The sequence below is a fragment of the Octodon degus genome, unplaced genomic scaffold (assembly GCF_000260255.1).
Source record: "Octodon degus isolate 3935 unplaced genomic scaffold, OctDeg1.0 scaffold00025, whole genome shotgun sequence".
Lineage (NCBI taxonomy): Eukaryota > Metazoa > Chordata > Mammalia > Rodentia > Octodontidae > Octodon > Octodon degus.
Window position 1 is genome coordinate 12,775,055 of NW_004524601.1, and position 4,629 is coordinate 12,779,683.

The following is a 4,629-nucleotide window of genomic DNA, read 5'->3' on the forward strand; positions in this document are numbered from 1 at the left end:
ACCACTAAGAAGAATATATGCAGTGTATTATTTGTTGAAACTGTACTTCCGATTTGATTTGAAACTGTCTCATTGCTGTTTATCAATAAAACTTTGGAAAAAAAAATACAAAATAGATTCAATCTTTTAGAATCCATTTTTATATACACAGTGTTACATTATTTCAAACATATTTTGAGAATTTGATTATGAATAGAGCCTTTTCACTTAAAAAATACAGATACGCATTATAGTACCGCACTATGTATTAGTTACAACTCAGGGGACCCTACATTTCAATGCACATGTGTTCTGCTCTAAATCTTATTTTCAAATAAACTTCCAAAGTTCTAGCACATTTTCTCTTCTACTCTGTTTCACTTAACCTCTTGTGACTTTAAAACTTTTTTCCTGAAAAGGTCGGCCAGATAGCTCAGCAGATTAAAACAACTGCTTTGGCAGATGCAGGGACGGGGGATGGATCTCCAGACTTCACAAGCCTTGCTGGCCTTGCCCCCGGGGAAGCGCTGAGATGGTGGTTGAGACTGGGGGGTGGTGGTGTGTGTTTATAATCCCAGTATTTGGGAGGCTGAAAAACAGAAAGATGGCTACGAGTTTGAACTGTGTAGTGAGACCCTGTAGACCCTGTACTAAATACATTTTTTTTAAAAAATCACAAAACTTTTCTTCTGAAAATGTAATAATGACATAGGGGAAAGAAACTCCCACCTGCTAGGTATCTCGTCTGACTTTGTGTTCTCTAAAACTAAAGAATAAATTTTATGGAAAATGGAGATTAAGAGCAGAACATGTTTATTGGGAGAAAGACAGTTTCTATCTGAAAGAGACATAAAGAGGCCCCAAATGGATGGTGAAGAACCTGCGTTTAGGGGGAGATTTTTACAGAAATCTTTCCTTTTGTGTTCATTAGCTACAGTGTGGTCTTCATGATCTGAAATTCTGTTTTCTCTTTCATTCAAGCAGTTTTTCCAGCTTTCAGTGCAATTCTTAATGTCCTGGATGTCTGTTTGAATCTGTTTCGTGCATTCTAGTTCCTTCCCGTATTGGTCATTCAGTGTTTCCATCATTTTCCTATTTCCCTCTACTTTTTTATTGCGTCTTCCTTAGAGGTATCAAGCAATTCTTTCATGATTGTTATGGTTGCCCTTTTTACCTGAGAGATTATTTCTGATCCGATTTCCTCCATAGCCTGATGGAGTTGTTTCTTTACTTCAGTTGCTATCATCTCAGACATTTCAGGAGAGTGACTTCCAATTCTTCTATGACCTTGGCACCTGGACCTGTGTTGGGTGGGCTAGAGGTCTGAGATTGCCTTTTGACATTTTTTGAAGCTCTTGGCACTTATAAAGCACCTGTAGTCTTTCCATCTCCATCCTGCTATGTCCCAAGAGAAGAGCCTTGGTTTCTCCCTGACTCAGCAGCAGTAGTACGGGGGTCAGGTGCAGGCGAGCAAGACTCTTAGGATAGTGGGAAGGCAGGGTAGGCCACCAAAGTGCCTGCTGTGTGGGCTTCAATGTGGCTTCCACAACACTGAGGAGAGGGGAGCAAGCCATAGTTCAAGAAGGATCTGATGAGGAGGAGGACAGCCTGAAATTCTGTAAGGCGCTTTCAATGGTGAGTGGGCACAGGCTAGGCTGAGCAAAGCTCTTGCAGGTCTTTTATGGCAGTCTCCTGGACACGTGGTTTCATGTCCCCAGGGCAATCTCCCAGGTCTCCCCAGCAGTCTTCAGGGGGAGGGATGTGCAGCTGGAGCTCAGCAGAACTCCTGTGGTAAAGTTGGGGGTGCAGGGCTGGAGCCGCCAAGGCCCCCTGGCATTCTTCATGTCAAGGATGGGCAGCCTGGGTTCATTGGAACTCAGGTAGGAGGGCTCTTCTGGGGGATTTTTATAGAGCAAAACTACAAGGTGAGGCAGGTCTAAGGTGGGAAAAAATGGGAAGTCGCTAGGTGGGCATGAGGTGGGACAAAGCTATGGCAACCAATAAGATTATGAGTACAATTGCTCAGGTAAAATCAATTAAATCAATATCAAAAGGGGAAGCAAGTCACAGAGGATTTTCCTGTAGAGGGTTGCTTCAGCGGCTTTCTCAAGGTAATGAATGCCTATTTAGAATATCAATACCTGCCACCCATCCTTAGGGAGATAAGCTGGTGAGTCTGTCTCTTCTTTGTCTTGAATCCTGGCCCACAAAGAGGCACTTGTCTCTCCCACAGTGACAAGGTACCTTGCCTTCCATCCTGGCTCCTGAGAGGACCCAACCTGTGGGACTGCCTATGATATTTCTATCTCTCAGCTGCCTACAGCAATAATATAGAAGAAATATTATCGGATAAGCACCTCTAGTCTTTCAGATTCCATCCTGCTATATCCCAAAAGAAGAACCTTGGTTTCTGGAGATAAGATACTAGCAACGAGATAAGATAGTAGATAGGAGCAACTTCCCTTGAAAGCTTAGGCCACTGGCATAGAGACGCATAGAAATGCATGGCCGGTGGCTCTAGCCTGTGAACTTCTGGGAACCAGGGCTTGCCTAAATCCTTTGAGTAAATTCATAATGAATACCAATGTAAAAGCAGGGACTGCAAGCTTCCTAGAATACTTTGCCAGTAGATGTGTATCTGTTTTTGTCATTCAGGGATGGAATTTTCCATCCACATGACATTGGTTCTTAAAATAATAAGATATTTATGCAATTATATAACATAAACTATCAAAGTAGTGTTAGAGAACTCGCTGAGAGGTGAAGCAGAGCGGTGGCTGCTCTACCTGCCCATGCTACGCGGTCCTTCCTGCCTACCCCACCGTAGCGCAACCCGTTCACCGCCTGTAGAAAATGGTGAAAGAAATGACTTATTATGATGTTTTTGGGGTCGAACCCAATGCTACCCAAGAAAAGCTTAAAAAGGCTTACAGGAAACTGACTTTGAAATATCATTCTGATAAGATATCCAAATGAAGGCGAAAAGTTTAAACAGGTTTCTCAAGCTTATGAAGTTCTCTCTGAAGCCAAGAAAAGGGAATCATATGATGAAGTGGGAGAACAGGCAATTAAGGAGGGTGGAGCAGGTGGTGGTTTTTGCTCCCCCATGGATATCTTTGATGATTTTGGGGGAGGAGGAAGGATGCAGAGAAATAGGAGAGGTAAAAATGTGGTGCATCAGCTCTCAGTTTCCTTAGAAGATTGATACAATGGTGCCACAAGGAAGCTGGCTCTGCAAAAGAGTGTGATTTGTGACAAATGCAAAGGCCAAGGTGGTAAGAAAGAAGCTGTGGAGTGGTGTCCCACCTGCTGAGGTACTGGAATGCAAATAGTTCGTCAGATAGGACCTGGAATGGTTCAGCAAATTCAGTCTGTGTGCATGGAGTGCCAGGGCCATGGAGAACACATCAGGCCTAAAGACAGATGTAAGAGCTGCAACGGAAGGAAGATATAGTTAAAGACAAGAAGATTCTAGAGGTTTATATTGACAAAGGCATAAAAGATGGCCAGAAGATAACATGGCATGGTGATGGAGACCAAGAACCAGGGCTGGAGCCAGGAGATATTATCATTGTGTTAGATCAGAAGGACCGTGCTGCTTTACTCGACGAGCAGATCTTTTCATGTGTATGGATGCACAGCTAGCTGAAGCATTGTGTGTCCCCCAAAAGCCAATATCCACTCTTGACAACCGAACAATAGTCATCACCTCTCAGCCAGGTCAAATTGTCAAGCATGGAGACATCAAGTGTGTGCTAAATGAAGGCATGCCAATTTATCGTAGATCATAGGAAAAGGGCTGGCTAATCATAGAATTTAAGGTAAACGTTCCTGAAAATGGCTTTCTCTCTCCTGATAAACTCTCATTGCTGGAAATACTCTTACCTGAGATGAAGGAATTAGAAGAGGCCGATGAAATGGATCAGGTAGAGCTGGTGGACGTTGATCCAAATCAGGAAAGATGGTGCCATCATAATGCAGAAGCCTGTGAGGATGATGAACATCGCCCCAGAGGTGGTGGTCAGTGTCAGACCTCTTAGTGGGGCCAGTGAATAGTGCTCACTACTGGCATGTGGTGTGCAGTGGTGAGTGAGAGAAGGACTAGAATCAGCATATGCTCACTACTCGCTATTGTTTTTGTTTCAATATTCAATTGTGGTAGTATTTTAAAAGTTAAATGAAGAATAAACACAAATACACAAGCTCCAACTTTGCCCTCTATGTATGATGACTTCAGGGTGCAAGATGAAGGTTCATGCCTATGAAAAGCACCTCACCCTGGTGTCTGTGAGGTCAGGCCTTATAATTGATTTCAGTTGTGTACACAGAAAAGCTCAGACTGAAATGCTAGATGTATGTGGTGACTTTAGGGTATGACCTTCATTGTTAAGCTATGGATCAAAACTGCATTTAACTGGCAATCAGAAAAAGGAAACAGTTTGTGGAAGTGTTGGTCTGTCTACCGTTATTTGTATTAAGTGGGACTCACTGTGATCCCTCTGCATCCTGCTGCCTCAACTGTTACTTGAAGGTGGCATAAAATATAACTTAGCCTGTGATAAGAGTGATAGAAATGATACCTTTCTAAAGAAGGGACTTATCATAATGCTGCTTTTAAGGGCCTGCATTTCTAGGATTGCAGTCCTTTCT

General features: G+C 43.0%; 1 pseudogene; it reads left to right on the forward strand.

Annotated features, from left to right (window-relative positions):
* Positions 1-2,832: 2,832 nt before the first annotated feature.
* LOC101589761 lies at positions 2,833-4,019 on the forward strand (annotated as a pseudogene).
* Positions 4,020-4,629: the final 610 nt, after the last annotated feature.